Source organism: Canis lupus, chromosome 25 (assembly GCF_003254725.2).
Source record: "Canis lupus dingo isolate Sandy chromosome 25, ASM325472v2, whole genome shotgun sequence".
In the NCBI taxonomy this organism is placed as follows: domain Eukaryota; kingdom Metazoa; phylum Chordata; class Mammalia; order Carnivora; family Canidae; genus Canis; species Canis lupus.
Window position 1 is genome coordinate 14,477,590 of NC_064267.1, and position 11,060 is coordinate 14,488,649.

Below are 11,060 nucleotides of genomic sequence, written 5' to 3' on the forward strand. Positions count from 1 at the left end.
CAGTGAGAACAACATGTGCAAAGGCCCTTTGGTGTAAGGGAGCAGGATGTGTAGAAGGCCAGTGTGGCTATAGGCCAGTGTGGCTACAGCAGAAATTGTGTGGCATGAAATGAGTCTGGAGATAAATAGGGGCTAGACCATCCAAGGCCTTGGAAGCCACAGTGGGGTTTTATCTCTATACCCAGCACACTAGGAAACTGTTAAAGGTTTTTTGTTTGTTTGTTTTTTGTTTTTAAAAGATTTGATTCATTTATTCATGAGAAACACAGAGAAGAGGCAGAGACGCAGGCAGAGGGAGAAGCAGGCTCCATGCAGGGAACCTGATGCAGGAATCGATCCCAGAACTCCAGGATCATGCCCTGAGTCAAAGGCAGACGCTCAACCGCTGAGCCACCCAGGGATCCCCTGTTAAAGGTTTTTAAGCAGAGTTCAGGTTGGAGAGGGGATGACATGATCCAGGACACTTTTGAAAAAGATCACTGATGCAGGGTGAATTAGAGAGAAGTCAGAGAAGGAGAGAAGAGGGTTCTGGTCTGGACTTTTCCACATGAAAGACTCTGGTTGAACTTTCTTTGCTGACCTGGTAGCTCATTGCTCTCAGGGAGTCTTTCTAGAAGGTTTAGCTAAGAATCCTGACTTAAGACTTAAAATGTACAGATGTCTAATGATTCTGATTTGGGGAGAGTCTTGAGGATTTGGGGGAGAAGCTATTCCTACCAGGTATGATCTCCAGTACTTTCCTGGCTCCTGCTTCTGTCCCTCAGCTGACGATGGTGATTCTTGTGTGTAGCCACATGCCTTTTACACTAAGTCACAAAGTTAGGCTGTATCCCCAGCCAGCATCTCTCTAAAGATGCTATGACTTTCAGAGTAAGATCTGACAGCATTTCTTTTTAAATATTTTATTTATTTATTCATGAAAGACACAGAGAGAGAGGCACAGAGACACAGGCAGAGGGAGAAGCAGGCTCCATGCAGGGAGCCTGACGTGGGACTCGACAGACCCTGGGATGACACCCTGAGCCGAAGGCAGATGCTCAACCATTGAGCCACCAGTGGTTTACATTGATTTGTAAACACCAATGTCTCAGAAAGGAAATGACACCAGAAACAAGAAGTAATTCCATATTAAAATATGCAATAACACCAAACTGAAGGAGAACATTGAGAATTCTGAATGGTCTTGTTTCTTAGGGTCCTTACCTACAACAGGCCAATCCAAATCCCAAACCCTTATAACCCCAAAGTTCATCTTTGCTTCATGACAGTCTGTCCCCTGTAGCTCTGTCTGTCAGAATAGAAATATCTAGAAAAAGGTTCTTAAAACAGACTCCAAAAGTTTTACTGCTATAAAGACAACTAGGGACAACACAGCAAATGGGAAAGTCTCCTGCTATGGAATGAATGGCCTGTGAAGAGATTAATTAGGTAGCAAGGATGTATCAGAAATTAAAACAAAGAATTGGACACGCTGCTTGATCTCGATCACTTGCCACCATCACATGCCTCATTGCTTCAAAATGAATAAAATGCTCAAAAGGCACATTCTCACCCAATAAATACAGAATGGGGTAGTAAGGGAAAATCGGAGTCATTGTGCACATTTGCAGTTGGGATGTGCAGTTGGGAATTTGAGCCCAGGCAGACCCTGGAATCCATTAGCCTTGACATGCCATATATCATCGCAGAGGTAATTTCCCCTTAAATTTGCAATTAGGCCTGGGATTTGGCCCTCGACCCTGATGTCACAGAGCATCAATTACCCTGCTTGGTGTACCGTGTGCCTTACCCCGTAACAAGCAGAGTCTTCTTCTGCCGGGTTCTATAAAGTTCAGAGTCCAACGCACTGGCCAGTTTTGTGCTTTCTCATGTCTCGTGGGTGCTTCCTATTGTTTCCTCTGCTTAAGGCTTACGTCCCTCCAGAGATGATACCAACCTCCTTGAGGTTTGGGAAACCAGCTCCAGATGACTCTCTTCCTTCCTCCTCATCTCCAAGAGGCATCTGTGCCTCCTAGTAACTTCGCAAAAATGCCTTCTCTCGTTCCAAGGTTTCGGTCAGCCTCCAGGACATAAACGCTCTATGTGAGCATAAGTGTGTTTGGTTTCAGACATTCACTCAAGCATGGGTTTTCTGCTTGTCACATTCTAGGTGCTGTGGGTATAAAAAGGAGTCTCCAAGAACTCCACTGGGTCCTTGCATTTCCTTTCAAGGAAATCTATCCAAGCCACACAGCAGAAACCAACACACTTTTTTTCTAACATAAAGTGAAGGGATGCGTTCATCACTTCAGTTCGCCAATAGTCTGGAAGAGCCTTCTCTTGTTTTATTTCACTCCTTTTTCCCCACTTCTTCCTCACTCCCCACTCTCATTAGCCCTTCTCTCCTCCGACCCTTAAGCACCTGCCCTGTTACGTTTGGCACACATCCTTGGGTCTGTACAGATCTTCGAAGAGTACTGAGCATGGTTGCCTGAATGTAAGCATTTTAAATTTACAACAACAGTAATAGTAATAGTGTGCCGTGAGAGTCATCCTATTTCTTAATTTTAAACAAATGGCAGACTGTGTTTTGAAGACCAGTGGATGGGGGTGCCTGGCTGCCCCAGTTGGTAGAGCATGCAACTCTTGATCTCAGGGTTGTGAGTTCGAGTCCCATACTGGGTGTAGAGATTACTTTTAAAAAGTAGAAATCTGGGCAGCGTGGGTGGCTCAGTGGTTTAGCACCACCTTCAGCCCAGGGTGTGATCCTGGAGACCCAGGATCGAGTCCCACATCGGGCTCCCTGCATGGAGCCTGCTTCTCCCTCTACCTCTGTCTCTGCCTCTGTCTCTGCCTCTCTCTCTCTCTCTCTCTCCCTCTGTGTGTCTCATAGATAAATAAAATCTTTTTTAAAAAGTAAAATCTTTAATAAATAAATAAAGACCAGTGCATGTTTCTGATGGTACCTCTGGCTTATTCCTGTGTCTGCTTCAGTCTTCGATCAGGGGCAGCCACTGTTTCTCCCAACCATTCCCCCAGGTTAAGCCCCATTTAAAGTGCCTCCCACTTTCCCCACCCACAGAGAATGCTATGATCAGTCACCTGAGCCTTGTCTCTTGTGCTGTGCTCACTGGGAGTCTCCTTCTAAAAGTGGGACTTATGGGTCATAGGTCGGATACTCACCTAATTTCACTGAGTTCTGCTGCCACATTGCCCTCAGATGGCTGCACCATTTACACCCACAGCACCCCTTCACTCTCTCCATATAGTCAGCTTGGTACCTCAAATCATCATCATAATAATAATGCCCACTGCCACTGCCACTTGTTGAACATCTGCTACCTGCCAAGCTGTATGCTAGTTGCTTCTTGTGCAGAATCCAGAATACTTACATCTTTGCAAGGCGTTTATCAACATCTTGTTGGCAGGTGAGGATAGCAAGGTTCAGCCAGGGTAAGTTCCTCATCAAGGGGCAAGCAGCTCTCCTGTGACCGAGGCAGGCTCAGTCCCTGGTGCTGAGCTCCATGTGACTTGAAAAATATGTACTACCGAATGTACTAGGTTAGTTTTATTAAAATCACATAACTAGCTGTGATGGAGGAAGGTGACACTGGTCAAGCACTCCCCTTTAGATGAGGGGGTACCCCTCTGCAGAATTTTGCCCATCACAGTGGGGTGCTCAGAGAGCCACAGAAATTCTTCTTTGCAACTAGAACTGAACTAAAAGTGAGATCTTCACGTCATTTCCACATAAATACACTGACAACAGTACCCCAAGATTCCTAAATAGTCTCAGTATGAAGGGCAGTCTTTACTAGAGACCTCTTTGATATATTAGAATAGTAGTTTTGTAGAATTTTTTCTCAGTATTTTAGAGTATAAATCTAAATGGTTAATGGTTGGAAAAGTCTAAGCTTTCTAAGGCAGACTAGAAATTATAGCTTCCATTTGAGGGTGAAAACTTATTTGTTTAATAAAAAACCTTTATGGATGCAAAGAGTAACAAGGCATTCTCCAGCCCTGAGGGGCTTACAACCTCCGGGAGAGAAAGGCATCAATAAATAATTTGGAGGGTGGCTGGGTGGCTCAGTGGCTGAGGCTCTGCCTTTGGTTCAGGTCACCATCCTGAGGTGCTGGGATCGAGTCCTGCATCAGATTCCCCATGGGGAGCCTGCTTCTCCCTCTGCCTGTGTTTCTGCCTCTCTCTCTGTGTCTCCCATATATTCATTTATTTGTTATAAATAAATGAATTTATACAGAAATATATTTATAAATAAATAAAATGTTAAAAATATGTAAGTAAATAATTTGGGGACCGACTAGATCCCGCACCAGCAAATGGAGAGCTCCCAGGGAAACAGAATAGAGGCAGATGCCCAAAGGCAAATGCAGGGAGCATCAGCTCCTGGCATCTAACAAAGGGTGCCTTGCGCCCGAGTCAGCCTCGGCCCTGCCTCTTCGGGCACTATGAGAAAACGGGGACCGGACCCGCAGATCATAAACAAGCCGGTGGGGTCAAAGGAGGATGGGTCTGGCTTGGGCCAGCGGGTACCGGGTCATTCAGGGAGTAACCGGGACCCCGACCTCAAGAGAGCATATGGTGCCTTCTCTCCGCTTGCGGGTGGTTGGAGTTTCGTTAGATTTCCCTCAGTTTCCGACCTGTCCTCCTTCACCATCTGTGCAGAGAATGATGTTTCAGGTGTCAGGGGAGCTCATTTTGTAACATTAATCAGGGAGGATTAAAACTATGCTTTCTTCCGATCTGTCCTGCAAGGGTTGCTGGGGAGTCCGGGGGGGGAGTCCGTCTTCGGACACAAAGGCTGCGCTCACCGGTTTGAAGTACCACGTTCAGCCAAACGGTGATTAGACGGATTCCGCCTGCTACTTTCCAATTCTAAAGTTTTAACTGCTCATTTCCGGGCTGCTCCATCCCTTGTCCCTGGGCGCCAGCAATCCCCATCTAGAGGCCAGGTGCTTTTCTGACATTTTCCTCAAAGCAGGTGTTGGGGGGGGGGTGTCCAATGACATGTTTCTGGATTTCCGCATCCCGTATTCATCGGTGCAGCTTGCAAGAGCCCGCTGCACCCTGCCCAGCACCTGCGTTACCTGCTCTACGAGCCAAGGCTGGGCTCAGTGAGTATTTTCCTCCTGCTCCTCAGAAAAAGAGGGGGGCAGAGAGAGAGCACCGTGACTGGAATTGTAATGAGCTCCCAAACCTGTTCCTAATTATCTTCCGTAACTTAGCAACGTACTGGATGAGAAAGGAGCAGAACGATTTAAATTCGTTGCTGAGATGTGGGTGGAAGTCGGGGAATCGGGCACCCTGGCGGTGCTCCGGGTACAATGTGAGGCGGCATCTGCGAGGTGGGGAAAGGGTATGTGCCCCCAGTTCAGCTTCTGTAGAGGAACAAGGGAGGGAGGAGGAGCTGAGCCCACGGGGGTGGAGAAGTCGCTTGAATTGCTACTGTAAGATTCCTAGATTGCCCAGGGAAGGGAATCTGGGGCCCTCACTCTTACCTTCTAATAACCATGTGCAGTCGTGGGCTGGCCAACAATTGATTCCAGAGAACTAAGCAATTTCTGCAGCCTCCCCCCAGCCCTCTGAGCTCTCCTTTTCAAAATGTCAGGGTATCTTTGCTATCTTGTGTCTTGCATGGAAAGAGATATGCTGTACATTTCTTGAGCTGCAGATGAATTTCAGGTGACTACGCAGTACCCATCGGTGGGACTGCCAGTGGTCACGTGAGGCTCCAGAGCGTGCTCATCAGAAAGCACAGGTTGGGAATGATCGCCAGTGGAAGAGTTGCCAGAACCAGGTTTTGAATACAGACCTGAAATCAAGGAGACATGTAAAGGCACTTATTTCCTTTTTTTTTTTTTAAAGATTTTATTTATTCATTCATGAGAGACACAGAGAGAAAGGCAGAGACATAGGCCAAGGGAGAAGCAGGCTCCATGCAGGGAGTCCAATACGGGACTTGATCCTGGGTCTCCAGGATCACACCCTGGGCCGAAGGCAGGTGCCAAACCACAGGGCCACCCAGGTGTCCCCAGCCACTTATTTCCATTGGAAAATTCAAGTATAGGTCAGAGGAAGCCTCGCTTGATAACAATTTATGAGAAAAGCATTGGGTATTTTGCTGAATCATGAACTAAATATAAAACTTGAGGGGATCCCTGGGTAGCTCAGGGATCTTTAAAAAAACAGATTTTATTTATTTATTCATGAGAAACAGAGAGAGAGAGAAAGAGAGAGAGAGAGGGCGGCAGAGACATAGGCAGAGGGAGAAGCAGGCTCCATGCAGGGAGCCCGATGTGGGACTCGATCCCGGGTTTCCAGGATCACGCCCTGGGCAGAAGGCAGGTGCTAAACCACTGCGCCACCCAGGCTGCCCAAATAAATAAAATCTTTAAAAAAAACAACAACAAACTTGAGAATGACAGGGGTGATGAATACCTAACTGAATCTCATGTGTCCCATTAGAAGCATGGGATTCCGGTCAAGGGGAGACCATTGTTTTGTTTTTAGCTTTAATCCTGGAGACCCTAATGCAGAGTGTGTGATTTGGCTCTGGCTCTGCTTTTCAAAAAGCAGCATTGATTGACTTGAGAATGTCCAAGGTAAGAGTAATGAATCTGGAAGCTTTGTTAGGTGGGGACAGCTGCAGAAATTGGGAGTTTTTGGACCAAAGCGGGGAGCCCAAGGGACCCTAGTCCAAGAGGGAGGCTCCCTCACCTGCAGTAATGTACCTTGTATAGATGTTGAATTCGCCCCTACCTGATTTTTCCTTCACTTCCGTGTGAACCATCTCCCTTTGCAGGCAGGGCTTTCCTCCCATGCTGCGCAGGATTGTTCCAGGCAGTTTGCAGTGAGCTGCTTACTCGGTGTGAGCACTGCTGCAGCTGGCCTTTCTGTGGGACTCAAGCCTTCCTGCTCCTGCCCAGGTGAGGAGCAGAGTGCCATTTATGGCCAATGCATCCCCTAGCTCTTGGGGTTACTGAGTCCTAGGGTGCTCTTAATATTCCAAAGCGTCTTAACCAGATCAGAGCCATGGAGTAAATAAACTCTATAGGCTCAAGGTGCTAGCTCTCAGAGAGCCCAGGGAAGGATTCAGGGAAGAAAGGGAGTTTCAGAGATGCTTGGATTTAAACAAGCAAGGAGAGGGAGGGGAGACCCTGGGCTGGAGGAATATTATTGCCAAGGTAGGGAGTAGACAAGCCTGACTGTAAGGACAGTGGGACAAGGCTGTGGGGAAAGGTCAAATGATGGGGAGCCTTAAATGCCACATAAGGGTTTGACTTCTGTTAGGGAGGCAAGGGGTAGATTTGTCAGATTTGGCAAATGAAATACTGTGCCCAGTAAAATCTGGATTTCAGATCAATAACAAATAACTTTTAGTATAATGATGTCCTAAAAATTGCATGGGACCTAGTCTTGCTGAAAAAAAAAAATGTGTTTGTGGTTTATTTGGAACTCTGACTTAACTGGGCATTTTGTACTTTCGTAACTCATGCAAGGGGAATTCACTGAAGTTTTATAACAAGGGAGTCCTCTGTGTCAAGTTTGGAAAGAGTCATCTGGCTGCTGTGTGGCCAATGAATTTGAGGAGGAAGACACAGAGTCAGGGCTAGAGAAGGAAAAAACTCTATTCGTCCTGTACACCCAATACTTCACCTCTGCTACCAGATGTTGGGGGCAGTTTCCGACCAGATGGGTGTCCTACGATTCAGCTCAGTTCTGGCATTATCTACCTGGACAATGTCAGATCTCACAGGTTGAGAGCTCAGATCCCACAAGACTGCCCCTCCCCCTAGATGTCACTCTCCAGGCCAGGTTATCACACCAGCTACAAATCAGAGGTTCCCACAAGCCCTTCCTCCGTTCAATAATTTGCTAAAACAGCTTATAGAACTCAGGAAAAAAAAAAAAGAACTCAGGAAAACAGTTTACTTACAGGAGTAACAGTTTATGATAAAAGGATACAGCTCAACAACAGCCAGATGGAAGAGACACACAGGGCAAGGTATGGGGGAAAGGGCACAGAGCTTCCATGTCCTCTCTGGACATTCCAGCCTCCCACTACCTCTACCTGTATACCAACCCTTCAGTTGGGGTTTTTTTATGGAAGCTTTGTAATGTAGGCATGATTGACTGAAGCCTTGGCCATTGGTGATTAACTCAACCTCCAGCCCAGCTCCTCTTCTCAGAGGTCAGGAGGTGGGACTGGGGATACCCACGTGGGTCAGCGGTTGAGCTTCGGCCTTTGACTCACAGGATCCCAGATCAAGTCCCATATCGGGCTCCCCACGGGAAGCCTGCTTCTCCCTCTGCTTGTGTCTCTGCCTCTCTCTCTATTGTGCCTCTCATGAATAAATAAATAAATCTTAAAAAAAGAAAAAAAAAGGAGGTGGGGCTGAAAGTTCCAGCTCTCTAATCTCTTGGTTGTTTCCCTGGCAACCAGATCCCATTGTGGTTATCTAGAGGCTTTCCAAAAACCACCTTCCTTAACTTGGACTTCAGATTGAAAGGGCTTGTTACGAATAATAAGACACTTTTTTCCCCTTTTCTATTCAAGACTTGTCTCAGGAGCCGTGGACAAAAGACCGAATGTTGTAACAAAGGATGCTCCTATTTTTCTTATCACTTAGGAGATTACAAAGTTTTAGGAGCTATGTGCCCCATGTGTCCCTGTAGAACTACGGCCATGGGTGAAGACTAAAATATATACAATATTATGTATTACTATAAATCACAGTACCACAGGCAATAAATTGGAAAATGATTGAAATTGTCCCAACTTGACTCTATAAAAGAGCCTTGGTCTGCGTTATAGTAAAAATATGAACAAAGGGATGGATTCAGGAGATGAGCTCAATGGCTCAGTCAACAGGCTGTGGTGACTGGCCAGAAGTAGTTCGGGGGAGAAGGCAGAGGAGTGTGGCGGTAGCGAGGATGAGTTCAAGGTTTAGTCTCAGCGGCTGGGATGAATCCTGGAGGAAATAGTTCAGGGGAAGAATGACATAGAGGAAAGAAGGTGGAATTTTGAGTTCTCTGGAAGACCTTCTCATGGTAGATACCAAATGGGAGTTTCCGCAAGCAGGAGAGAGGCAGTACTAAATTCCAGAAGAGAGAGTGGGTAGGAACTGTCGGCTTGGTAGCCCCTGGATAGTGGCGGCAGCTGAAGTAGGTTGAAGAGTGGATGAGCCCTCCAAGGGAGGAGGAAAAGTGAGGTTCAATATAAAGGTGGCTCACGGAGGGAAGAAAGCTTAAATTCATTGCATATTTAATAGATTCCGGTCTCTACTCTGGACTAACAAGTGAGTCTCAATTACTAGTGGCTTCAACCTTTTCTTCTCATTTCAATAAAGGTGGAAAGCAGATATGGAGAAATAGTGTAGTTGCCATAACAGGCTTCCTTCTATGAACATAGTTGGGGGATGTAGTCTTAAATCTCTGAATGCCCAGAAAGACTGGCCCTCTGAGCATCACCCAGATGCTTCAGGGATCACAAGTAAAACCTGATGATGCTGTTGGCTCCCATGCTTGTCAGCCCAAATCTAGAGCGAAGGAGTTGAGGGGAGTTTAGGAGGCCTGACACTAAGGGTCTGGGGTCCTCCCAGTCCTGGCACTAATCCTGCACCAGAGCCGTGCTAGGTGGCTCACTCAGTGGCCGGCTCCTTGCCTCTGCACTTCTGCAAAGTGGCTCAGTCACAGCCAACTGCTGATCAGCCCATTGTGCCCCCACCCCCACCCCAAGGGACAGTATTTGGACACATACTTGACCAATCACACATGCTGGTTTTCTCTGAGTCAGGGACACAGGGAAAAAAGCAATCTTGACCCTTAGCTATGGACAGCATCCAGGGACTGCAAGTAGTGTAATTTATTGGAATCTTAATGAGATTCTAAGGATTTCTGGCTCCTGTTCAGGTGAAAATCTTTGGGTTTTAGACATTCTGACTGCAACGTTAAAGATTTTTAAGTGAAAGACTCAGTTGCAAAGTCAGAGAATGGCAGGATGCAATGAGGCATTCTCAAGTGAGGTGAGAACTGGCTGAAGTACCCTGGCCCTTCTTCTTTCCTTCCCACCCAGACACTCCCCTGGGTCACCCTGGGAAGTGCTTTGATCTCCCACTCACTGGATCTTATGGAGCCTGGCTCTCTGGGAGGCCACAGGGGGGCCCCTGCCTCTCTGCCTGGAGGCACTGCTGGTGATGCAGCTGCTGTGGGAGCCGACAGATAAGGACCTGCTAGGGCCTTTGTGATGCAAGTTGCTGGCTGGTTTGTAGCCACTCTGATGAGCCGCTCCCCCAGAACCAGCCTTCCAAGGCTCAGGCCTTCCTTCAGCTTCTCCCCTGGCCTCCTTTTTCCAACTGTATTTAATAATAACTTTCTAATATCTCCAGAGCTGTGTCTGACCCTCTAATTTGTGAATTTGTCAACTGTCTAAGTAGGATTAAGCAACCTGAGATCACACATTTCTGTTCTTGTGATCTTAATTCTCTAAGTGAAGACAAATTGTCACAGGAAGTTGTGTGCTGCTGAGACAGGGTTCCAGGAGACTGGGAATTAACGTGTGCTAGCTAAATTCTGCTCTGCGGCACTGGATCCCCAAACAATTTTTGGGGTAGGTCTTGTTTTCATCTTACAGACCTGAGGTTCAGAGCTTCCAGAATGTACCCAAAGCCACATAACTACCAAGTGTCTAAATTGGATGAGAATTTAAACTCAACTGATGGGACGCCTGGGTGGCTCACCAGCTGAGTGTCTGCCTTCGGCCCAGGGTGTGATCCTGGAGTTCCAGGATCGAGTCCCACTTCGGGCTTCCTGCATGGAGCCTGCTTCTTTCTCTGCCTATGTCTCTGCCTCTCTTTTGCTGTGCATGAAATACATAAATAAAATCTTAAAAAAAAAAAACTCAACTGACTTCAGATTCTGAACTCTGTTTAGACTCTATGCTCGAGTGTGGAGCTTCAGTTTTGGTTTTCTTCCCCTGGAGATAAAAATATATATGGAACTTAGTGTGTAGCTCTGGATGTTTACTGTTTTATCTTCTAACTGATACATTTGTTAACAAATA

The 11,060-nt window shown here is 46.7% G+C and overlaps 1 long non-coding RNA gene across 1 annotated transcript; it reads right to left on the reverse strand.

Annotated features, from left to right (window-relative positions):
* Positions 1–3,292: 3,292 nt before the first annotated feature.
* LOC112669523 (uncharacterized) lies at positions 3,293–10,210 on the reverse strand. The gene is made up of 3 exons (XR_007405988.1): positions 10,120–10,210; positions 5,497–5,810; positions 3,293–5,376 (listed from the first exon to the last, which is right to left on the reverse strand). It is a non-coding gene; the product is annotated as an uncharacterized LOC112669523 (long non-coding RNA).
* Between the last annotated feature and the right edge of the window lie 850 nt (positions 10,211–11,060).